The sequence below is a fragment of the Urocitellus parryii genome, chromosome 3 (assembly GCF_045843805.1).
Source record: "Urocitellus parryii isolate mUroPar1 chromosome 3, mUroPar1.hap1, whole genome shotgun sequence".
NCBI classification, from domain to species: Eukaryota; Metazoa; Chordata; class Mammalia; order Rodentia; family Sciuridae; genus Urocitellus; species Urocitellus parryii.
The window spans coordinates 160,090,263-160,118,173 of NC_135533.1; positions in this window are offsets into that span (position 1 = coordinate 160,090,263).

Genomic DNA, 27,911 nt, shown 5'->3' on the forward strand with positions numbered 1-27,911 from the left:
TGTGATATTGCCTTTTTCATCCCGTATGCTAGTAATCTGGGTTCTCTCTCTTCTTCTCTTCGTTAGCATGGCTAAGGGTCTGTCAATTTTATTTATTTTTTCAAAGAACCAGCTTTTAGTTTTGTCAATTTTTTCAATTGTTTCTTTTGTTTCAATTTCATTAATTTCAGCTCTGATTTCCCTCTCTAATTCTTACACTCTGTGTACATATTTTAAAATAACTGTAGGTAGTCATGTGCCAACTAAACATAAAAGACAGATAAAATGGATTTTAATATTTTAAAAGGAGGACATTTTTAAAACTTGGATCTGACAGATCCCTCAATTTAAGAAATTTTGTTTCTTATAAAGATTTAAGAGGTTGAGTTACAGATTTTTAGTAGAAGTATATGCTGATATTAGTAATATGGTCTAAATAATGCTGAAACAATATCTAATTTTGGTGCTGTTAATTCAACCCAAACCTTCGCACATGCTAAACACATACTCTACCAATGAGATACATCCCATCACTGAATAACAATTTTAATATCTTCTTGTTGCCATACGTTAAGATCACAATGAAACAGATAAATTGAAATGCTCATACCTAGCTTCAATTAAGTTAGTTACTTTGACAGTGCATTTCAGATTTCCCAGTTGAACTGAAATGTAGAGGCTGTATTTTGTAATATATTTTCTTTACTATATTTTTATATATTTCTAGTTGATAAATTTATTTTTAGTCATTTCAATTCAACTTAAATCTGAAAATAACTGACCTGATATTTTATATTTTCATTCATGACTTGTCCACCTCTTTAAAAGCATCAATTTGTCATTATCGTAAATTGGGACTAATGTGAAGAATTGCAGCAAAACCACAGTTGATTTAATCTGTAATTTGTTGCATACATCCATGATAACTTGCTAATATTTTTCTTCATTTTATGGCCCAATTGTTATTCTGAAAGTTATATAGTGTCTTTCAGTACAAAGAAAATTGTAGTCAACTAAAGTTCATTAATTTGGCACTGAACCTCCATGTCCATTCTAAAGAGGGTGGCAGGATTTGTATACAGCAGGAGTGGTGTGAGGACCAGTGAGATTTCCTGGAGATTTCCAGGAGATGTGGACAGGCAGTGAGGTGGAGGCCAGGTTACCTAGGGTCTTCTTTATTCTTCATGAAAGTATACTGGAATTACTTTAGCAAAAGTTCATGAAAGTATACTGGAATTACTTTAGCAAAATTCATGAAAGTATATTGGAATTATTTTAGCAAAGCTTTAAAGATGCGAGGATTTGGGGTATTAATTTGATCATCTAATATGAGAGGGATAATAACCTATTTAGGTTATTATTCACCACCACCAATGAGACCTGTGTAACCATTTCTGATTGAGAATTTAGTTGGTTGTTAAACATTGCAACTCTATCAAGAGCAGTATGTAGAGATACAGGGCTGAACCTGTCATCTAAGGAATGTGATAGTGATTAGGCCAAAATACAGAACCTTCTGTTTCCTTAAGGGAATTCAGAAATAAATAGGAGTGTACATGCATGCAAAAAAAAAAGAGGATAAAGTGATGTAAGTAGTAATTTTTTTTTTCAGAGCAAAAATATCATAATAAAATATTATTAGTATATTTTTAAAGTGAGCTAAATAACAAAATTATTAACAGAAATATCAAGTAATTATAAGACATCTTGAAAAACAACTGGCTGGTACCCTGATATTACAATCTGTATAAGAGGCTTCACTAGAAGATTTATCACATTTTCACATGAATTTAAAAGATAAAGACAGGATTTAATGAAGACACTAGGACAAATGACAAGTTAACTATGTATAAAAGTGAACATGTCAATTGTAAATCTACACCAACTTAAGTATTAAAAATTGTTCTGGGATGCTAATTTCAATGAAGAGCCTTCTTTATATTTTCATTATAATTGATTTTATTATATTTTGGGATCTTTATTCTGCACTTATTTCTTACACTTAAAATTTTATTATGGAATTTTTATCTTACAACATCATACATCTTTTATTAAAATATCTATCCTGAGGAAAGTTTTTTTCTATAACCCAGCAGCTTTTAATGCTATCTCTACTTCCATGGTGAGACAAGTTAAATTAAATCAGAGGTTAGTATTTAATAGAATGTTTCAGGCAATTTTGTTATTTTTACCTTCATTTTTGTGCATCTATACAGAATCAGCAGGTAATTACTAAATGAATCTCAGAAAAGTCTGTACAAAAAGGTTTTTATGCTTTTCTCAAAATACATGTGTGTTTTAGGTTATTGTTTAATTATTGGAAAACTTTGGCTATTTATTTTTTTCTTTCACTTTAGATACATTATGAAAGCATATAAATATTTGTATTACGTGTGGACTGATATCCAATCTGGACAATAAAAAATGTTATCTAATTTTTTCAGTAGACCTCTTAAAAGGCATTTTTTATGATATATATGATGCACATGCCATCCAATTCACCCATTTAACATGTAAAATTCAGTGTCTCTTAGAATAGTAACAGAGTTATATAACCATTTACAGTCAATTTTAGAACATTTCGTGGTCTTGAAAAAAAAAAACAGGAATCTCTTAGCTGTCAGCTTTCTAATCCCTCCATCTTTCAAAGTCCTAGAAAACCACTGAGATATAATATATATATATATATATAATATAAATATATATATATAAAATATATATATATAAATATATATATATATACTATAAATATATATATATATTATAAATATATATATATATATATATTTTTTTTTTTAGAGAGAGACAATTTTTTAATATTTATTTTTTAGTTTTCGGTGGACACAACATCTTTATTTAATTTTTATGTGGTGCTGAGTATCAAACCCAGTGCCCTGCGCATGCCAGGCAAGCACACTACAATGTAAGCCACATCCCCAGCCCCACCAATATATTTTTTAAATAATTTATAAATGTAGACAACAGTAATTTATATATATATATATATATATATATATATATATATATAGTTGTACTTGACAGTAGACTGTATTTTGACATATACATACATGGAGTATAACTTCACATTTTTATGTGTTATGTGTTAAGTTATACTGGTCATGTATTCATGTGTGAACATAGAAATGTTGTGTGAATTTATTCTACTGTCTTTTCCATTCCCATTCTCATTCCCATCCCTTTTATCTAATCCAATCAACTTCTATTCTTTTCTCCCCCATTTCTTACTATGTGTTAGCATCTATTATGAGAGACTTTCAGCTTTTGGATTTGGGAGATTGGCTTATTTCACTTAGCGTGATAATCTCCAATTCCCTCCATTTACTGGCAAATACCATAATTTCATTCTTTTTCACAGCTGAGTAATATTTTTCTAATTTATTCATCTATTGAAGGGCACCTAGGTTGGTTTCATAGCTTAGCTATTGTGATTTGAGCTACTATAGACATTGTTGTGGCTGTGTCACTGTAGTATGATTTTAAGGATTTTGTGTATAAATCAAGGAGTGGGATAAATGTGTCAAATGGTGGTTACATTCCAAGACTTCTGAGGACTCTCCATACTGCTTTACAAAATGATTGCACAAATTTGCAGTCCTATCAATATTTATCATTACTTGTATTCTTGCCAATTGCCATTCTGACTGGAGTGGGATTAAATCTCAGCCTTTGGATGTGGGAGATTGGCTTATTTCTCTAAATTGCTAGAGATGATTTTTTTTCATTTATTTGTTGGCCATTTTCATATGTTCTTCTGTGAAGTGCCTTTTCAGTTCCTTTGCCCACTTATTGATTTGAGTTATTTGGGTTTTGTTGTTTTGGTGTTAAATAATTTGAGTTATTTGTATATCCTGCAGATTAATGCTCTATCTGAGGTGCACATGGCAATGATTTTCTCACCTTCCGTAGGCTCTCTGTTCATATTCTAGATTGTTTCCTTTGCTGTGAAAAAGTTTTTTAGTTTGATACCAACCGATTTATTGATCCTTTTAAAACTTTTTTTAGTTGTATATAGATCACAATATCTTTATTTTTATGTGGTGCTGAGGATCAAATACAGTGCCTCACACATGAAAGGCAAGCAATCTACCACTGAATTACCAGCCCTCATTTATTGATTCTTGATATTCTTGGTTTGGGAAATCTTGTTGAGGAAGTTGGCTTATAGTTCCAACTCTAAAATTACTCTGTAATGGATATTTCATACAAGTAGATTTTATACAACTCTAGGTCTTTTCTTTCTTTTACCAGTTTCTTTGACTTAGAATACTGTTAGAATCCTCTGTGTTGTAGCAAGCATCACTATTTTATTTTTTTCTGTTGTCTAGTGAATTCTGTTTTATGACTATGTCACTTAGCCAATCATCAGTTGATGAACCTTAAAATGCTTCCACCTCTTGACTACACCAGTACTACATGCCTGGGAACATATATTTACAAGTTAATTTTTGGACATGTTTTTATTACCCTGCCTGCTGGTGGTCTTCATGAATTGTGCAGATTTTATTATCTCTCTGTCTTACTCATGCTGTGTTTTTTGTCTTGTCTGTTTTTATTAATTTGATCTCTTTTATTCCAAGCTCACACAAAAAAATAAGTTTTTATTTTTTATGCATTTTCTCTGTCTTTTTTGTGACCAACAGTGTTTGCCTGGTGATTATCTTGTTGAAATATAAATTCACTCAAGGTGAGAGTAATATCTGATATTCACACCTATTCTGAAATGAATGGAAAATATTCTTGCCTCATAGTTGTTTTTAAAAAATTACTATTTGATATCATACCAATACTTTTTGTTAATAGATTGATCTGTTAAGACTTTTATTCTAACTATACTTTAGTGATTAAATGTAAAATTAAATTCACTTAACCTGATAGTGAATTCATCTGTAGAATGCTCATACTTGTGTCAGTATGGGAAAAATCTTCTATATAGATTTCCCCAACGTTCATTATGTAGCCAGAATAGATTTATACATCTGTAATCCTTGACCAACTGAAAAGCTAATACCTTGTATTATAGAAACAATCTACTCATCATAATGCTGATAGATTGTTTTTTTTCCAATTGAATTTATGTAAAATTTGTTCTTTAAGTTTTTATTAAATATTTTCAGTATCTCATTTTCATACTGTGTTATTTCATACTTATTTTATTCATGCAGATGGATGATCTTACTACAAAGATGGACAATGCATCTTCAAAACATTTACAATTGAAAGCAAACTATCAATATTTTATGCAGAACTTGTTTTTTTTGAAAAGTATACATGATACATTTGAAAAAATAGAAAGGAATCAAAAAAAGTTGGAAGAAAATGTAGCAAACTTTTCAAGGCACACCCAGAGCACTAGAGTAGAACAATGCCAAGGAGTACAGTGGAAATCTGGCACTGAACAACAAGCAACATGAAATTTAGAGGAGAAGCAAAAACAAGTACTTCTGGTTTTACAGAATATGTTATTTATCTGTAATGTGCTTTAATTTATTTCACTGTAAATTGTATTTTGGATACATACATTATATGTGTATTCTATATCTGTTGAGGAAAGTTGTGTAGATTTCTAAGAGGAAGAAGACATTTGATGCCCCCTTTAAATACCTCAGTTTACATCATTCTTATAGCTAATTCAATATGAATAATGATTTTTATCAGATAACTTTGACATTGTATAATAGTGAGCATAAATAAGACTATGAGGAGAAAAGAAAAAGTGTGATGCAGATATATAACATACTTTTGAATTGTTAGTTTAAATTTTTCAAGTTTTATACTTTGAATTGATTCTATTATTCTTTATCAGATGATCTGAGTACTAACAGGAGAATGATTCATGACTAAGAGCACAGTTCAATGGTAGATAGCTTGTCTAGCCTGTGCAAGGTCCTGGGTTCCATCTGCAATAGAAATGAGGAGGAGGAGAGGGGAGGAGGTGAGCAAGGGAGGAGAAGGGGAAGAAGGAGAGGAAGAACTTAATTATTATTAGTTCAAGTTTAATGTAGTTTATGGGCAGGGGAGGAGGAAGGGAAGGAGGAAAGAAAGAACTTAATTATTATTAGTTCAGGTTTAATGTAGTTGATAGTGATGACAGAAGTTTAAAGTCTAGCATCTTTCTTCTTCACATTTAAAATTGTGGGGTGAATTTTTGACTCAGAACTAAATGAAATAAAAACATAATAATTATTTAGTTCTAATTGTTTTTAAAATGCATTATTTTTATTTTCTTTAGACACAAGCAGCAGCTGTGGAAATTTCAAAGCAGTTAAGACAGACTAATTTTGCTTCAATAAGAAATCAAATGGAACTCAGAATTAGCCATCTGGAATCTGAACTAAAAATTCTAAGAAATGCAACTGAAAGAATATAGCACATCTATATAGAAGAATCAAAATTCCACAAGTATGACAAAACCTAGACTTAAAGAGAGCACTTTAATTTCTTTAATTTGTCTCTACTGCATAACTTCAAGACAGATTCATGAGATCAGTAGCATGCAAAAGCTAACTAGACAATATAATGTGTAGAAGTAATGTTAGGAAATTAATGTACTTTTGATATATTAGTTTAGGAAATTTATCGTTCACTCACATTTTACATCTGGAAGCAAACTATCAAGCTTTCTTTTCTTAGTGTTCTCCTATATGTAATCTTGTCTATTAGACTTCTAGTTAAGTATTTTTGAAGTTTTTTAATCCAGATAGGTATATTGTGTCCAAATTGTTTCTAAGCATTTCATAACATGGAAACATGTACAAGTTTAATAATTTTTGAAAGATTATTACTTAAACCCTACATGGTCGGTGTTGCTAAAACTACCTTCTTGGCACATTCTGATGCCTTTTATTTTGATCTTTGATATTATCCTTAGATGGTACCTAGAGACAAAATGTTATGTATAGTTTTCTCTCTCTACATTGTCATGCTTGTGATAAAGGGAAAGATCATCACAGGAATGAAGGGAAGTATAACTTGCAAAGTGGTTAAAAATATTCTGTTGATCAGTGTTGGGGCCTGTGAATGACAGAATGAATGGACAGGAGTCTCCTGAAGCCTTGGTAACAAATTCATGAGTCATCTTTCTTGGAAGCAGCTATAATTCATCTTGATCACCAACCTAGCTATCTTGTTCTGCACCAGTGGTTGTTGCTCTGAATTAAGCATTTGCTCTCAGTGCCAAATGCTTAATTTATCTAGATGATTTATCTAGGTAGAATATACATGTGGAGGTAGTGAATGCTTGAAAAGATCTTCAAAGAATGTTCTTTAAGTCCTTGAACTGGTTCACTAAGTATGGATCTTTCTAGCTTTACTAAAATTTTCTGGTTGCATATTTTTATGGAAACCATGATGATTTAATATACTTCAACATAGTAAAATGGCTTTGGTAGTCAAATAAACTAAGGTATATATCATCTGCTATAGTTATCTTTAAAATACCAATATTTCTAATGGCATCCTCCAAAAAGAGTTTTTCAAGAAGGCACATTGTTACCTGAAAAGTCACACATCTCTGATTTTTTTCTATCTTTCACCTACAATACTTTAATTGCAAGTTTGAAGCCCCCTAGAAATATGTGCACTTCTTTAGAGAAATTACAAACTCATGATTGCATGCACTCTCTCTATTTTGATTCTTTTCAGTGTTGTGCTCACTTACTGAGAATTTCCACTTACTATTTTTTTCTTAATAATTTATTTATTTGTAGATGGCCACAATATCATTATTTGGTTTATTTATTTTATGTGGTGCTAAGGATTGAATTCAGTGCCTCACATGTGTACTCTATCACTGAGCCACAATGCCTCTACTTAATCTTATGGCAAGTTTTAAAATTATTTCATTTGATGAAAATATTATATATATATATATATATATATATATATATATATATAATATTTATACATAATATTGAGGTTAATTTTTATATAATTAAACAAGAATGAAATATAATGTACTCTAATTCACATGTGTACTCTATCACTGAGCCACAATGCCTCTACTTAATCTTATGGCAAGTTTTAAAATTATTTCATTTGATGAAAATATTATATATATATATATAATATTTATACATAATATTGAGGTTAATTTTTATATAATTAAACAAGAATGAAATATAATGTACTCTAATTCAGTGACCAGTACTTCTGCTTTATCTCCCCTGCTTCCTCCCTGTGCTCTCTTTCTTCTGCTCTACTAATATATTTTATACTTATTTCTAGTTTTTTTAAATTATAAAATATGGATATACATGAAGGTGAAATTCACTGTGATATGTTCATATGCATACACAGAAAAATTTGATCAGATTCATTCCACTATTCCACAATGAGTGCTGTCCCCAACTCCCTGGGTTGGGTTGGGTTAGGGTTAGAGTTAAGATTAGGGTTGCATTGTGTAACAGGAGCTCTTCAGTACAACCATGTGATTTCCTTTATATTAAGACTTCATTTGGTTGAGTCAAATATTATTTAAACTGTGATAAGCCATATTTTTTAAGAGATGGCAAGAAAAACAATGTTCAAGTATTTTGAACCCATTTGAAGATATTTCTATAACATTTGACCATTTTTTGATCAGGGGTAATATTACAACAATGAAATATCTGCTTGAAAATGAACAAATAAAGATATCATCTTGCCTTCATTGCATATCATTGCTGTTAGAATACCCATTTTACTGCACCTTGGTTTAGATCATTTTTGCTTTTTTATACCAGGGATTGAGCTCAAGGTAAATTGACCACTAAGCCACATCCCGAGACCTATTTTGTATTTTATTTAGAGACAAGGTCTCACTGAGTTACTTAGAGCCTCACGGTTGCTGAGGCTGGCATTGAACTTGTGATCCTCCTGTCTCAGCCTCTTGAGCCACTGAGATTACAGGCATGTACCACCACACCCTGCTTCCATGGTGTTTTGATGATCTTCTTTAACTCACAGTAAAGCCATGCACATCCATGTTAAATGTGGCCTCAACCTTATTCTTTTATTTGACATTTTGACCTAAAAAAATCACAGGAGAACAAATCTAAACTTTTCAAAACAATGCTTCAGTCAAATAATTGTGACAGAAAGAATAGTTTTTAATACATAAATTACAATGTATATTTTTTTCAGTTTCTTACATGAATATCTTTCTGAAAAAAATAAAAATCAGGCTTGAAGTGCTTAAGAATCATAAAATTGGATGACTATGTACAAAAAGATAATGAAAGTTGTTATGTATGATGAAAGTATAAGTTGTTCTTATTAGTTCTTAACAGAAAAATGAGATAATTTACCATTTACAAACAATGTGTGTGAATGTAGACACAATGCAAAGGGATTTGAGGGGCAATTCTTTTCCCATTGTATTTCTTCGAGAAAGTGATGTTTATTTTTTTACTTATTCATAAGCTAGTTTATTTAAAAGTTAATTTAATAGTTCTAGATTTCCTTGTGGAACATTAATTTGTATTATCATGCTACCCTTAATCAGAGAGTTTCAAAAGCACTTTTCTATTAAGACACAAAGATATGTCTTCTTAATCACTGAAAATTTTTTCAAAGATGAAGGGAGAAGAGGAGAGGAGAAAATAGTAGAGAGAAAGAGTAATCAAATTATTTTATGTGTATCTGTGAATATTTCATAATTCCTCTATTATGTATAATTAAATGCACCAGTAAAAGTTTTGTTTAAATTAATTTCCCTGGGAAAAAAGACAGGAATAGGAATTCTGTTGATCAAAATCATTTGTTTTCACATCAAAAGTGTAAAGGCATTGGACATCACCTTATTGTTATCACTACAACATACTTACTGTGTTCAGTAACCTATTTTAGACCCTGTTTGGGAAATTAGTAAGAGAACAGCTTTTATATAAAGGACACTATACATGATAATACTTATGCAAGAGTTGCAAGTATTTTCACACATTTCTCATCAAGTGCACACCTATAATTAGCCAAATGCTTCAAAAATGCTGGTCATAACTTCTGAGAAGAAATTAATTACAATTAAAGAGCTATGTCTTTTTTTCAAGTCTGAAAATCAACAAATCAAAAATCTTAAGTTTGAAACTGCATTTTTTTCCCACTTCTACCTCACTATGAAACTGTCAGCCTATACACTGACAGTCTTCTGTGGGGAAAAAATGGCTTCACCCATTTTTTGTGGCTTATGGCCAAAAGCCCAGACTGACCTAGTCAAGCATTTAAAATACCCTGTCATGACTCTGACATTAGTTTACATTTTGCCCTCAAAATAAAAGTCTGAAATTTCTTAGCCCAAAATTAAAATACCCAAATCAACTGGATTCTTGTCAGGTTATTTAGCTTTTTCTCTTCTCATTAGCTGTACTGTCTCTTTGCTCTGGATTCTAGTGACATTGCACCACTGATGATTCCACAAGTGTTCTTTCTCATCTCATTGTCTGCATGCTTCTCTTCCCTTCCTGTCACAATTTCTCCTTTTCCTTCAGGTGTTAATTCACATATTACTTCCACTGAAGGACCTCAAACACTGACACAAATTTGGGACAGAAATCCCTTCTAAGTGTTCCAGTAGTATCCTGTTTTATCTCTGTCATAATGACAATGAATCTGTATGGAAATTGCCTGCTTGCCTGCTTTTCAATCTATGGTATATGACTGTTGAGGGGTGTCCATTATCATCTCCATGTTGTCATCCTAGTGCTTGGAGAATACCCTAGCATATGGATGTCAAATTTTGCATAAGGGGTGAAGAAACCAAAGCTCTAATACTCAGTAATAATGATAGCTGTGTATGAAAATATGGGCATATTTCATTTAATAGTAATTTTGTATTGTGGACATACATATCTATTTTTTTATTCTTATAAACAATGAAAAGTTCTCAACTTTTCTTCACTGGTTCATACTTATAAAATCTTTGAAAAAAAATATAATTCTTTTTCTCTCCCCTTGCTACAGAATTTGAATCTTGACCATGGGAGCTTCTTAAGAATTACTAATAAGCCAAGACAAGATCTATTTTTGGAAACATCATAAGTATATACAAAGATTTTAAGAAAAAAATATGAAAGCTAATATTGTGTTTTTCAGACTGTTGATATAATGTTTGAAGTGTTTGATGAAATGTGTGATGTAAAAACTTAATTGAAATGTATGTGTGTATTATATATATATATATATATATGATGAAATTCTCAAAATATGAAAATTATTTACATCTGTAAGAAAATTTAAAGTGCAAGTGCAAACCAGTTTTTATTGAGATATGTTTTCAAACTGTCTAAATGCTAGCATCTAAGCTTCATTCAACAACCAAACGGTCAACACTAATTTGGTGGATCTAAATATCACATTAATGATGGATTATTTGTATTATAAAAAATGTATCACTGAATATGGGTCCAGAGAATTAGGCAACATTAGTTTGGTATGCCAGTTACTGTATTCACTAATGGATTAATGTATTAGAATTACTATATTGCCATCAAACATATAATCTTTAAATTTTTATAATTTTAATTTGAAGCACTGACTTAAGATTTCTTCCTAGTAAGAAACAGTATTTGATTAATGTTTTTTGCCTTTTCTCTTTGTTTATACAATCTTGGGAAATAATAGTAAAGTTGCAGGTTCTAATATAAAGTACTTTTGTCCACTGAAGCATTTTAAATTGAATTGCTAACATATGCCATCATTCATGATATTTTTAGAATTTCCTACAAGTCAGAACATGCTAGATAACTGCAATACAACCTTAATTCATTGTGAATGAATTTTTAAAATATTAACACATAACAGCATACTTGTTAATCATATCCATTTCATTATGAAGTTTATATTGTTATCTAGCATGTTCTGACTTGTAGGAAATACTAAACATATCATGAAAGATGGCATATGTTAGCAATTCACTTTAAAATGCTTCAGTGGACAAAAGTATTTTATATTAGAACCTGCAACTTCATTATTATTTTCCAAGATTGTATAAAGAGAAAAAAGCAAAAAAAAAAAAAAAAAAACATTAAGCAAATGATGTTTCTCAAATCAATACTAATACATTCTATCATAATGCCTTCAACCACTTAAATCCTAAGATTATTTTCATGTTTTTCTAGTAGCCTGATATATTGTCCTTTATAAGAAAACATTTCATTCAGAGCCATGAAATTAAATTAATTGTTGTATTTTACAGGTGCATTCAGATTTAAATATTTCTTCGTCTTTTCTTAACTTTCATGACCTTGAATCTTTCCAGGGAGAAAGCATGTAGAATTGCTTAAGATGGATTTTCTCATTTCTCTATGATTGGAACTCGATTACATGTTTTTTGGCAAGAGTACCACAGAATCAATTCTGTAATTTTTCTTTGAGTCACATCATATGACTTATAATATCCTCATTACTGCTGATGTTAATATTGGTCATTAATGTGGTATTTGCAGGATTTTACTTTCTGATTAATATTTTTGTGGGGAGATAGTTTGAGACTATAAATATCCTAATCAATCGTCCACCACTAAATTTATTCATTTAATTATACCTATAAAGATTTATGGTTTATTTTATTGAGTATTCTGTTACTTGTTAATATTTTTAAGATTTATTTTTCTTTCAGAAATGTTCAATTTTGACAATCTCAGATTTATAGAAGATTTATAACAGTAGTGCAAAGAATTCCTAGGAAATATTCCTCAAATGTTATTATTTTGTTAACTTGTTTCATCTCTTCTTCTCCATTTCTAGATAATAGGTACATAACAGTTTTTATCTCTGAACCATTTGCAAGATGCACATGTCTTTTTATTCCTAAATACTGACATTTTATTGAAATGAGAAATTACCTTCTATAAGTATTGTGCAATAATCAAAATAGGGAAATTATATTATGAATATCTACTCTACAAATCTATTCCAAATTGCCAGTTATTTCAACAATTGTCTTTGAACCAAAATAAATCCAATTTTGGGAAATTTTAATATCAATTATTTACTGTTTCCAGTGGTCTTGTTTCTTCTGTCTTTTTTTTTTCAAATCTGGGACAGTTCCTGAGTATTTCTGGGCTATTAATGACATCTATGATTTTGAATGGTGTATGTCAGTAATAGTTCTGTAGATTTTCCTTCAGTTTAGGATCATGTGATGTTTTCTCATGAGTGAATTTAGGTTATGCCACTAGAGGAAGACCATCATGCATGCAATGCTTACTTCTTATAATACAGCATACTCAGGCAGCACTGACAGACATGGTCACAAACTGTGATCAGCCTCTAGTAATGGTGGGCATCCTCTAGGATCTAGAGTTAGCCTCTACTTTTAAGAGTAAGCAAATATCTGGAGCCTCAATTACACAGACACAAGAAACCGTGGAGGTATGTAGGGACACTTGGTTTCAACACTGTTTAGTGTTGACTAATTATTTGGTTAAGGTAGTATATATCACATTGGCCCATGATAAACATAGTATTTATTTACCTTTTATATTCCTTTTTTTCATAAATATTTTGTATATATCTGCTTGGTCCTTAAAATTTTACCCACTAAAATTAATATTTTATTTATGATCCCTCCTTGTCTCAAATTATTACTATGGTGATGGCCAAATGATTTTTTTTCATTGATTCCACATAAACAAATATAAAACCAAACAAAAGTGGGCAAGAAGAAAAATCTTATTATTCTGTTATTCACATCCCCCAGAAATGGACAGCAGCTGCCATTTTAAGTTGATTTCACATATTTTTGATGTGTTCCTATTCATCCTGGAGTACTTTTGACTTTCTTGCACAACAAGATGTTTCAAGCACATCATTTATTTTCTTGTTCCAGAGCTGGGATTAGACATTTTTTCTAGAGGCTCTGTTTTTTGTTAGAGGAGAAATATCTGACCAGTATTTGTGGTGGTTGTCATTATTTCCTTTGGGGTTTTTGTGTTAAGGACATTTATCATATTTATAACATACAAATATGTATTCTTTTTTTTCTTTACTGAGAATCAAACCCAGAGTTCCACATATGCTAGGCAAGCACTCTGCCACTGAGCCACAACCCCAGCCCAAAATGTGTATATTTTATATAGAAAACATGCAAGAAGGATCTTTTGTATTTATCCTAATTTTTTATGTATGTATTCATATATAAAAAGATTTTATACTGATATATTACATATACACAGGTAAAGAATATTATAGGATTTTCTTTTGAATTAGAAATAGTCTAAATATTCTTAATAATTCTGATTCTACATCTGTAAATAATGTGGTATACAGTCATTTTTTAAAATGAGGTGAGATTTATACAGTATGTATTATTTCAAATATAAAGCATATTTAAACACTTAGCTTGTTAACACATCTTAAGTTCATTTTGTTCTAATAGTTCTAACAACTTGCCAAATTGCAGAAAGAAGCTGCCTGCCACACTGGAACTCCACTTGGTTACAGAAATTTTACTCATAATTAGATTTTAATTTTCATTACCAGTGGATAAATGCTCAAATATTTGACTCTCAAATTAACATGAATTCTTATTGTGGATTGGACATAGGGATCCATGTTCCACTAACCTGTCAATATATTTGGTGATATAAAATTATATCAATGGAATTTGCAAATTTTTTTCAGAGGACCACATCATGAAGACTTTAGGCTTTATGACCAGAATTTCTCTTTGGTCATAGCCTAAAATCTGCAATACATAATAATTGAATGCCTGATGGCATTCCAATAAAACTATATTTTCATGGGAAGAGGGCATAGATCAGTGGTGGAGTACTTGAATAGCATATATGAAGCCTGAGGTCAAATCCCAGCATGGCAAAAGAAAACAACAGAAACAATTTATTTGCCAAAACAGGTTAAATGCTGTATTTAGTCTTGATTTGTTGGTACAATGTGCTGCTAATGCAGTGAAACTTCAGTGGTGACCTGAATGCATGTAATTTTCCTTTGTATACACAACACACTTTATATGCATTACATCATTTTTCAGTTTATGAAATAAGAGTATTTTCTGATTGTCCAGCAATAAACCAGAATTTTGAAAAAGAATATTTTTTGAATTTGCCCTCATATGTTTTGTTATTAAATTCACCATTTTAATATGAATAAATACTTTGCATATCTTCCCTTAAAACTTATTCTGTTATCTTTTTAAAATATTATTATTAGTTGTTGATGGATTTTTATTTTTTTTATTTATTTACATGCAGTGCTGAGGATCAAACCCAGTGCCTCACACATGCTAAACAAGTGCTCTACCACTGAGGAACAACCCCAGCCCTCTGTTATCTTTAAATATGAGAAAACTAATAATTAGCTTATCTAATAAATCAGGAAGAAATTTTCAAGACTTTAAGTTTTTATGAATTTATTACTTAATACTTTTAGCATTTTTGATGTTACATATGCAATTTTAAAAATGTTCAAAATGTTGCATATGATCATTATGTAAAGATTGAAAAAATACAGTTAAAGAAGAACAAAATCATATTATTCCCCATTATGCCACTTAGATACAATGTCTTTCAATGGAGGATCTGTTGACACCAACTTAAAATCAAATCAATTTTCTTTTTTTCCCCTCTTTTTGGTGATATTCCGGATCAAACCCAGGACATGCTCTACCTCTAAGACATATCTCAAGTCTTCCATTCATTTGTGAAGCTCACTCTTGTGGTTTTCTCTTCCTGCATACCTCCAAGAATTACTTTTCCCAAATTTACCATTGAATTTCACTTTTAATACATCTAAACATAACTTCATGCACTTAATTTTTACAATTACTCATTCATCAATGAAACATTTCCATTTCTAATAACAAGAATTTCCAACCGGCTGAAGAAAGTTTAGACTCCACACAAACAGCTATACAAATGACTTCTCTTTCCCACAACCACACATAAATGTATTTAAACAGCCCCAATATCAAGCCAAATAGTTGTAGTAAAACTAATAAGAACTGGAGATAGAGGGCAAAGCCAAGTACTGCCTCGCTGAATGGGGAAGGAAAGCTGTTGCCTTTCCCAAAGATCAGCTTTTCCTTTCAAGTTGACACATTTGTATGATCAGGAGAAACTGCCCATTTCTCAGTTTTCCCAATTTGGGGTCATAGAAAAGAGGAGAATGTAGCTCCAACATTCTGGATTTTCAGGGAACTCTTTTCTGTCTCCTGTGACACAGAACTAGTGGCATGTTATTTATAAGTAGGCACATTGAGAAAGAGGAAAAAACATTGAACACCAAAGAACCTACAGTGCAGACACCAGGTGGAGGAAGAGATTATGTACTTCTGACAGAAGCCTATAGCTCTTTGCCTGGAAATCTAATGTCTGAAGAGAGTGTGTCCCCAGAAAGGGTGCAGGAGCCCGCTGGTGAAGGTCTTCCCCTGGGTGAAGCCACCAGGAGAAAGAAGATTTAATCTGAAATTCTCAACCAAAGGCAAACTAGTTCAAGAAGCAACCCTAAGAAAAGGCAGAAGACAGAGCCATGATATCCTGTAAAAACTGAGGGGCCTAGAAAATGAGATTTCTTAGTGTTTCTGTTAATAATGAATGACAAAAACACTTCAGTTTTAAAAATATTAAGAAATACTAATAACAATGAAAAATTACAATGAATTCAATATTCAGGGATAGATAAAAAAATATGATTGAAAATGCAAATGATCATTAAATTTGTGGTTCTCAATCTTCCTGACCGTCAATATTGGGGATGGAACCCATGGGTACTCCACCACTGAGCTGTACACACTGTCCTTTTTAAATTACCAGTTTTAATTTTGCGACACTAAGTGCCCAGGCTGGCTTCCAACTTAGGATGCTCTGCTTCCTTCCACCTCTACTAGGCTGGGATTACAGGCATGAGCTACTGTGCTCAGATTCCCATCCTTAAATAAAGGAAAAAAAGAAGGCAAGTGAAACTTTAATATTAGTAATGAGAAAGAGTAATAATGACAGTCCAGTAAAGATATTGTAACATTTAAAAATAAGAATTGACATATACATTTGTCCCAGTGATTTTACTTGGAAGGAAGAATCAGAAATGTCACAAATTCACGGCCAGTTTCAGCAATTTAGCAAGGCCCTATGCAACAATGAGACTCTGTGTCAGATTAGAATATAAAAAAGATGGGGATGGAGCTTGATGGAAGAGTGCCACTGAGTTCAATGAATAAATTCATCAAAATCACAAGAGAATATGGCAGGTAATTAATAGCAATTCACTTGAGAATCAAGAACTATTTTTTTTAAATTTCACACAAAAACTTGATGACAAATATGAATGGATGAATTATATCAGAAAGGGGACTATAAGCTACCGTTAGATGGACAAGCAGACAGTATAAGTTAATAGCTGAGTTCTAGCTAAATTGAAAGACCAGATCATTAGATTCTAAGGTGTTTAAATATGTTCTGGACTACAGGATTCTAACATGAAAGTCTCAAGTGTTTTATTTATTTGGAAAAACATGAATATCAAAAATTCAATGGCATAAAAGTTGTACAAATGAATGGAAGTGGAAAAAATCTAACTAGAACATCTATAAAGAGAATCTATAAAACAAAAAAAATACATTCTAAAGATATAAATGCAGATCCCTCTCAGAAAATTTATGTCTAATCAACAGGCTTGGCTTCCTCTTTATAGCAAAGCTAAGGGCAAGGACAGGAACAGTGAGACAAAAACAGCTTCCCAATGACAGCCATGCCAAGGCAATGCAAGGAAAAAACATAGCAAGGCAAGGCTTGTTTCCCCCTCAATAGCCAAGCCATGGCAATGCAAGAGAAGAAATATAAGGAGAGGAAGGAAAGCAAGCAAAGGCTCACAGGAAAGGGATGGCTTTCTTGACACAGAAGGCAAGGTGAGGCCAGGCAAAGCCTGGCTTCCCTCATAACCAAGCTGTGAAAATGCCAGGCCAGACCAGGGAAGGCTTGGCTTTTCTTAGATAGCTCAATCACAGCAAGGGACACCAAAGAAAGAAAAAAATAATAATAAGGCAAGGCAACTTTGGCTTTGTTTTTTTCTGCTTTGGATGCAAGGCAAATCTGGCTTTTTTCCCCCACTTTGGCTTCCCCTGATGAACAAGCTATGATAAGGCTGGAAGGACAAGTCAAGGTCATGTTAGACAAGGCCAAGCAAGGTTTATCTTCTCAGCAGCCATGCCACAAAGAGGCAAGGCAAGGCCAGGTAACGCAAGGCCAGGCAAGAGTTAGCTTTCCTCCGGTAGTCAAATCATGGCAAGAAAGTCAAGGGAAAACCAAAAAATTCAAGTGTCAATTTTTGTAAAAAACCAAAACAACAGACTGTGTCTCGAAGCTGATTCTTCAGCTAGGTCTGTCAGTGAGATGACCTAATATGGCTCATCATTATGGTCTCATCTACCTTGCAGCATGTGGTCTTTGGGTAGCCAGACTTCTTTCATGGTGGCTTGGGGCATCTCAGGACATAAGGCAGAGATGTGTCCATTGTCTGATTTATTCCTGGAAGTCACAAAGCATCTTTACCACCTGTGCAATTGGTCATGGTTCTACCTATGTTCAGTACAGGAAAAACACTACCTAATTCTTAATGGGCAGGTAAGGAGTAGCCAAACAGACTGCTCATTCTGCTCAAAGTTGATTCTTCAGTCTAAGAAGCCCTATGACTCCAATATTCATTAAATTTTGACATCTCCATCTGTCACTATAATGTGATAGTACCTGTGTATTACAAAAGAACCAAATTATGCATGGTCCACTGATAGTCTTAAAATATCTTGAAATAAGATGCAAAATACATCATGTATCTGTCAGAAGACTTTGTTACAGAAATTAAACATTTATTGAAGGGCATTAGGTAGCTTACAGATTTTCTAAAGGGGTCTGAGAATCAGGCTTGGAAACTAAATATTTTCTCACCCTCCATCAGGGCTTTCCTCATGTTGCTATGAAGGCTTCAAAAGTTAGAGGAAAAATTTGGGTACTTAAATAATGGAGTAATCTTACTCTCTTAGCCAAGAAGTCCCATATCAAGGTCAGTCCAAAATTGAGGGTACATAAGATATTATCTTGATGACAGAATGTGTCAAGTCAAAGCACAAAAATATAGGAAGTTTGTGAAAGCTTAGTGCCATATTTGTAACCAAACTACCACATTTTCATTAATGTATTCAATCTTTCTTGATTGGCATATACTGTGCCTTCCCAGTGCTACTGTAAACCATGAGGATAAGCAAAGAAAAAATCTTGATCTTGTACTTAGCTGCGAGTGAAAAAATTCATGAAGTCAAAACATCTGTTTCCTAAGTCAATTGGGCAATTGGGATAAAATTTACATTGTGGCACAGAAAGTCATTACTTGTGCCTTAATTTTAAAAAAAAATTTAACTATTTTTTGCAGTACTGTGGATGGAATGCAGAACCTCAAATGTGCCAGGTGAGTGCTCACCACTGAGCCAAAGCTCAGCCTTGTTCCTTAAATTTGACTTTCTAACTTCCATTTAAAAATGACACAGAAATTCAGGAGTAATGTCGTTGAAAAAGTTAAAAATGTTTTTTCAAAATGATTGGCTCCTCAGAAGCATAGCCAAGGAAATGTCCAATTACATGTAGTAATATTCCATACTCACTTCTGGCGACCACCCTTTCCAGGACTGTCCCATTGTGGTTGGCTGAGCCACCTATCTCTTCCACTATTCCACACCTCCTGGGTCCTCGCCCCACTTTAAAGGTGCAGAAGGATGTTTGGTTGGTGGACTGGCACAGAACCTACAAGAGGGTCACTTTCCTCTTTTTGGAATCTGGAGAACCCCTTCTTGCGGAATAGAAGGCAATGGAGACAGGCTGTGTGCTATCAGAGTGTTGACGAAATGCAAAATCATTTACTAACCTTTATGGCTTTGATGGGAGGACTACTGGAACATGTATCAGCCAAACTGGGAATGAGCCAGTGCTGGATGTGTTCAACACCTGCACAGTGCTTTAACGATGGGTTTTGGCCCTAGGCCAGCAGAGGGCGCCAACAGACACCAGCCCACTTGCACACAAACATGCACACAAGTCATGTAAATGTTATAGCAGTTCTACAAGTTTATTTAGAACAAAGAAGGAAGAGAAACAGTGTCCCAACGTCCCAGATATGGAACACCTATAAAAACCTAAATACAGTATATAACACATAATTATGTGATGTGTAATGATTACAAGACTATAAGTACATTTTAATAAATATATAAGCTCTGGATGATGAATTTCAACCTATTTTAATGCAGTTGCATCAATTTCGTTGAAATAATCATAGAATCGAGTTTTTGGGAATTTAAAGGGTTAAGCCTGAAAATTAAGCATTCATTTAAAAGGTGTTCCAGGGAGGTGGAAGGCCAAGAGAGGTCAAGAGCAAATATTCCAGCATATAATAAAGGCCCTTGCACTAAAACTATGCAGAATAATGACGGTCAAGATAGGAGGTTAGTATAGTTTTTTTTTTTTATTAGTGTACTTTTCCCCCTTTACAAGTCATCTTTTTCTTTTAACTATTTGAAGGTGGTGTGTGCTATGACCAATAAACATGTATTACTGATGTTGTTACAAGAAACAATTCAAGGTACTCAAGAGAGTAGAGAAGAGGTTTAGATAAACAGGCCTTAGTTCCAAGTAAGTCTTTACAGATTTTTTGTTTGTTTGTTTCAGTTTTTGTTGCAAGGCCTTACCTTGAAACTACATGGAGGAATGCTTATCTTGCTCATTGTGCAGCAGGGAAGTGTTAACATAGAATCTTATGTTTTGGGAGAAAATGCTGTCTGAACACTGGCAAGTGGAATTTCCTTGCTCTTTTGACAAAGAGTTATTCCCTTGTTGGTGCAAGGTCAGCCGACATTCAGTTTCTAGACTCTTAGTGTCTGAACTCCCATAAGATGGTATGTTGTGTATCACCTCTGGCCTATCATGACTATTTTATTTAAATTGGCACATACTCACTATAAATCTCTCTTTGCTGTACAATAAACCATTTCTTGAGGGTTTTTTTTTCCATGCCCTCGTGCTTCCACAGTAGACATTTGAAGGGAAGGCCCCTCAGCTTTCTAGTGCTCAAACATTGCATAATCAGGTGACTTTGCTTGAGGCCATAAAGAAACTCAAAGCTCAAAACAGGTAAGGGTCAGGGCAATGGGTAATTTACCTGGTTCACATAAATGTGTTTATCTACTAATTGCACAACAGCTTTTAAAAGCCCAGGGTGTAAAAGTAAACCATGAGGAATTAGAGACCTTTAAGCAAGTGTTTGTAGCTACAAATTTATGGTTTCCTGTTGAAGGAATATTCCATACTGACTTTTGGCAACCGACTGTCTCTGCACAATGCTCCTTGGTAGGAGTTGGAAACACGTAAACAAGCCTCAAATTCCTTTTATGTCATTTTGTTAGCTGTTAGTGGCTCACTCCTAGTTGGAGAAGAGATCACATCAGTGGCTCAGTGTTGTTTGGGAAAGACAGCTACGGCAAGAGAAGATCAGAAGGAAATTGTGGAAACCAAACAAGAACAATAGATAGTGCTGGCGCCAGGGGGTGAGCAAGAGAAGGGTAACATAGATGTAGATGAAAAGGGGTAACTGATGCAAGATGTTGAGATTTAATCAGAAATGGGGAAAGAACAGGAGCAAGAATGTAGAGAGAGCTATATGTCTTTATATCATTCTTTGTTACACATGTTGCAACAGTGCATTCTAGAGGAGTCAACTCCTCCTGCATATACTAAATCAAGCTGTCCCATGTCAGAAATGGCAATGTTAGGCTTAACATAAGACATGAAAACCATTTCTATTTTTGTCAATATTATGTGTTCCAGGCCTTGGAGCCTTTCTTAAAGGTACCAGTCCTCATGATTATTCATTATATGGGTGACATTCTTTTAGAGTACCCATCTGCACAAAACCTAAATTCTACCTTCCAACAAGTTCAATTAGCAATTAAAGAAATTGACTTAAATATAGCTCCAGAAAATGTTCAGAAGTGAACACATTTTCACTTTCTGTGAGTCATTTTAACTCCTGCAGATATCTTAGTACAGGCTCCAAACATTTACATAAAATCTCCCATTACTTTAAATGAGTTACAAAAGGTTTTAGGAGACAGAAATTGGCTTAGGCCGTTTCTTCAGGTTCTTTAAGGGCTCTAACTCCCCTGTTCAAATGTTTGGAATGTGATTCATCCCCTTTGTCTTTAAGAAGATTAACTCCTGAAGCTTAAAAAGCCTTATAAAAGGTTAATAATCAGCTTTCTAATTTGCATCTTAGCCAATAGGATCCCAACAAAAACATTATTGCTATAGTTCTAGACACCTCACCTACTCTCAGTGGTCTTTTTTGAGGAATGAAGTAGCCCTTTAGAATAAGTGCATCTTTCTACTGCTTTTTCTACCAAAATTACCTCCAAATTAAATGTGTTTTGTCTAATGGTATTGCAACTACATACCAGGACTCTTCAATTATTTGGGATAGAACCTGATAAACTTGTCTTGCCATTAACCAAACAGGAAGTAAACCTCCACTTGAAAAAAAAAATATCATGTTTCAGGATTAAATTATTAATGTTCCAGGAAAATTGGATAATCATTTACCTCATTGCAAATCTATCCAAGCTTTACTTGGTAAAACAGTTTATTTTTTAAAGATAATTTGTGATAAACAAATCCCGGAAGCTGACTTCGTCCGTCTTTACTGATGCCAGTTATTCTGGTGGCCTATTAATTCTTATTTATAATCTTACCAGGGATGAATACAAAACCTGAACTACCAGCCTCACCTCAATTATTAGAATTACAGGCAATCACTTGGGCCATTAAAGCTACCTCACAAGCTATATGTATCCTTACTGATAGTGTCTATTGTGCCCAACTTATAGCCATGTTGTCTTTATTTTATATACTTCTTCATTCTGTTAAAAGAGTTCTTGAAAAATGTACTAACTCACTGTTCATCACTAATATCAGATCTCATATGTTAAACCCAGGATGCAAAGAAAGGACCACTGACTCTAATTTTAAACCAAATTAAAGCAAGCTTATATTATGTACACAAGAGAGCTGATCAGTGACTGCCTCACATAAGAGTGGGGCCAGAGGACAGTGTCTGGTCTAAGAGCAGGGAAGTTTTTAAAACATAAAAAGTTAAAACATAAATATCTTGGGAGCTTATAGCTGACAGGGTCCTGGTAAGCATAATACAAAGGCAGCAGGTTAATGTTCTACATGTCTTAACATCTCAAAGTAGGGAGTAAACTCAGATTCCAATATCAGACTTAATGAGGATCAGCTGAGATTTTCAGAGAGGGTTGTTATCTGGTCAGGGAGAGCAAGGCAGAAGTAATTTCAAAGAACAGGCAGGAGTTCAAAGCAAGTTTAAAATATCAAAGTGTGGTCAGGACAAATAGAAATCTTAGTATTTTACATTAAAACAGAAATGAACTTTTCGTGACTTTGTGACAGATGGCCCCTAATCTTAAAATGGAATTAGGCTGGATTCATAACATACAGTTTTTTCTTGCCTTCTCTCAAAGTTTAATAATTTAACAGATCAATCCATGTGAAGTACATTTGTCACTGATTGGGAATCTGCAAAAGAGTTACATGCTCAATTCCATCAATCAGCCCACATCCTTAAAACAGTTGTTTCCTACACTCGGTATCTAACAAACTAAACAATGAGAACTTGTAAAAGTTGTGCCTTCAGTTTATACTTCCAAAAGGTTTGCTGTATTCTGTGCACAGGAAACATTAAACATTCTCCTGTAATTTCTTATAACCCCCAAAGACAAGCCATTGTTGAGAGAGCCTATCAAAATCTTATGGCTCAAATCACAAAACTTAAAGGAGAAATCCCTTGCTAACTGAAGCAATACCTCATATGTTAACCAGTATGGCTTTATTTACCTTACATTTTTTTGAAATTTGATGATGCCTACCATACCTCATAACAGAAAAATTGGGAGCCATTAAAAAGCCTCTCATAGCAACCACAAGTGGTCTGAAACTATCATCAGAAACAACAATGGCAACCATCATCCCTTTATTAACCTAGGGCAAGGTTTTGCTTGTGTCTTCTCAGAAAATGGAGGCCAACCAGTCTGGATCTCAGCAAGACTTGTGCAACACTTGATGGCTGAACAGATCGGGAGAAACATCAAGATATCTCCCAGCCTTCTGTATTCTTAATTTTTTTATTTAACTACTTTAGCCATTGATAGTGCACAGACTGTTTATTTGTGCACCTTCACAGCTTACTCTTCTTTCCTTATAGGTGTGGAAAGGGCTGGGCATTTTCCTCAATTTTTCATCAATAATTCTCACCTTTTTGCAGATATTGCTCATCCAGTAGGCTTCTCCAAAGTACCCTGGAACTTCTCCATTCCCTTGCCAGACAGACCTCTTTGTTTTTATTTATTTTTTGCTTATAACAACATAACACAATAAATAAGTACCACTTTTGAGACTCAAAAACAAATCAATCAAAAATCACATGCTGCCATCTTGGTTCTCCAAAAACAAAACAACTTTCAAGAAGAAAAAACAGTGGCCTGGTGGCCCCAGGCTCACCGAAGGCCCAGTCCACCCCTCCCCGAGTGGGGCAGACACCCTCCAGAGCCTAGCCTCAGGCGCACGACCACCCCTTCTGAGCAGGAGACTACTGCAGAAGCCAAGATCCAGCCCAGATCACCCACACCAGCCTGCTCGAGACCCAGGGTCTCAGTAGACCCTGTCCACCCTCCCCCCAGTGAAGCAGTCACCTGCCAGAACCTAGCCTCTGGCACAGTACTGGCCCTTCCAGCCAACAGGCTACTGAAGGAGGTCAAGCCCAGTACCCAGTTCCACTCACACTAACTTGTGCAGGATCCAGATCCAGGATGCAGTAACATTTATTGAGAAACACCAGCAGGGTCTGGAAGCCCATTATCAAGGTGAGATAAGACAATCTGCACAGGTACTACAAGAATATAGAGAAGAAACTGTAATATTTCAGATCCACATTGCAAGACAAAAGACACATAGACAACATGAAAAAAACAAGGGATGAAAGTGCCCCAAACAAACCAGGACACTAAAGTCACAGAACCCCAAAACAGTGAAGTTGATGAAATGTCAGAGAAGGAGTTCAGAGGTTCATAATTTAAATGATCTGTGAATTGACGAATGACCTAAAAGAGCAAATACAGGAAAAAAAAATCATTTACACCTAGAAAGCCTAAACTACAAAACATCCTCAGCCAAATATTTCAAGAAGAGGAAGTGAAAAACAATTATGAAATTCAGCAGATGAAGGGATTACACTAATGGAAAATCTAATCAGAGGAGAAACCAAGCCAGTTAAATAACAAAAATAAACAAAAATGTCTGGAAACAGAAATCATGTCTCAGTAATAACCCTGAATGTTAATGGACTAAACTCACCAATCAAAAGACACAGACTAGAAGATTCTATCAAAAAAAAAGAAAAGAAAAGAAAGATCCAAACATACGGTGCCTCCAAGAGACTCATCTCACAGAAAAAGATATTAACAGACTTAAGGTGAAGAGTTGGGAAAAATCATACCACTCACATGGACTGCAAAAGCAAGCAGGGTTTTCCATCCTCAAATCAAATAAAGTAGACTTCAAATAAAAGTCAATCAAAAAGTATAAAGAAGGACAATATGTATTGCTCAAGGGAACCATACACCAACAAAGCAATTATAAATATATATGCCCCAAACAATGGAGCATCTACATTAATCAAACAAACTCTTCTCAAGTTCAGAGTCAAGTAGACCACAAAACAATAATATTGGGTGACTTTAACATACCTCTTTCATCACTAGACAGATCTTCAAACATAAACTGAAGAAAAATGCTATAGAACTCAATAATATAATCAATAACTTAGATTTAACTGACATATATAGAATATTTCATCCTTCAGTGAGAGGATATACTTTCTTCTCATCAGCACATGGATCCTTCTCTAAAATAGACCATATACTATGCCACAAAGCAACGCTTAGCAAATATAAAAAAAAAGTAGAGATACTACCCTGCATCCTCTCAGATCATAATGGAATGAAATTAGAGATCAATGATAAAATAACAAATGAAATATATTTTAATATCAGGAGACTAAATAATAGAGTACTGAATAAACAATGGGTTGAACAAGACAAAAATGAGATTAAAAAATTTTGAGAGGTGAATGAGAACACAAATACAACATATTGAAATCTCTGGGACAATATGAAAGCAGTTCTAGGAGGAAAGTTCATTGCACGGAGTTTATTCATTAAAATAAGAAAAAGTCAACAAATAAATTATTTAACATTACATCTCAAAGCCCTAGAAAAAGAAGAACATCAACACCAAAAGCAACAGAAGGCAGGAAAAAATTAAAATCAGAGCTAAAATCAATGAAATTGAAACAAAAGAAACAATTGAAAAAAAAATTGACAGAACAAAAAGTTGGTTCTTTGAAAAAATCAATAAAATTGACAGACCTTTAGCCAAGCTATTGAAAGGAAGGAGAGAGAATACTCAAATCACTAACATATGTGATGAAAAAAGAAATATTACAACAGAAACTACAGAAATACAGAAAATAATTAGAAATTATTTTGAAAACTTGTACTCCAATAAAATAGAGAATATCAAAAGCATCAACAAATTTTTAGAGTCATATAATTTGCCCAAACTGAATCAGGATGATGTACACAATTTAAACAGATCAATTTCAAGTGATGAAATAGAAGATGCCATCAAAACTCTACCAACCAGGAAAAGCCCTGTACCGAATGGATACCCATCCAAGTTCTACAAGACCTTTAAAGAAGAACTAATACTAATACTCTTGAATTTATTTCAGGAAATAGAAAAAGAGGCAGCACTTCCAAACTCATTCTATGAGTCCAATATCACCCTGATTCCAAAACCAGGAAAATACACTTAAAAAAAAACTTCAGACCAATATCTCTAATAATCATAGATCCAAAAATTTTCAATAAAATTCTGGAAAATCAGATACAAAAAAAATATAAAAAAGATTTTGCACCACGATCAACTGGGATTCATCCAAGGGAGGCAAGGTTGGTTCAACATAGGGAAATCAATAAATGTAATTTATCAAATTAATAGACTTAAAGATAAAAATGATATGATCATCTCAATAGATGCAGCAAGGGCATTTGATAAAATACAGCACCTCTTTGTGTTCAAAACATTAGAAAAAATAGAGATAATAGGAACATATCTCAGCATCATCAAAGGCTATCTATGCTAAGCCCCAGGCCAACATCATTCTAAATGGAGAAAAATTGAAGGCATTTGCTCTAAAAACTGGAACAAGACAAGGATGCCCTCTTTCACCACTTCTATTTAATATAGTTCTTGAAACACTGGCCAGAGCAAACAGACAGATGAAAGAAATTATAGGAATACACATAGGAAAAGGAGAAATCAAATTGGCACTATTTACTGATATGATTCTATACCTAGAAGCCCCTAAAAGTTTCACCAGAAAAATTCTAGAGCTAGTAAATGAATTCAGCAAAGTAGCAGAATATAAAATAAACACCCACAAACCAAAGGCAGCTCTGCATGTCAGTAATAAATCCATAGAAAGGGAAATAAGGAAAACTATCCCATTTACAATAGCTTCAAAAAAATAAAATAAAATATATGGGAATCAACTTAATGAAAGAGGTGAAAGATATATATAATGAAAATTATAAAACCCTAAAGATATAAGTCAAAGAAGACCTTAGAAGATAAAAAGATCTACCTTGCTCTTGGATAGGTAGAATTAATATTATCAAAACGACCATACTTCCAAAAGCAATATATAGATTTAAAGCAATTCCGATTAAAACTTCAATGACATTCCTCATAGAAATAGAAAAAGCAATCATGAAATTTATCTAAAAAAATAAGAGACCCCGAATAGCT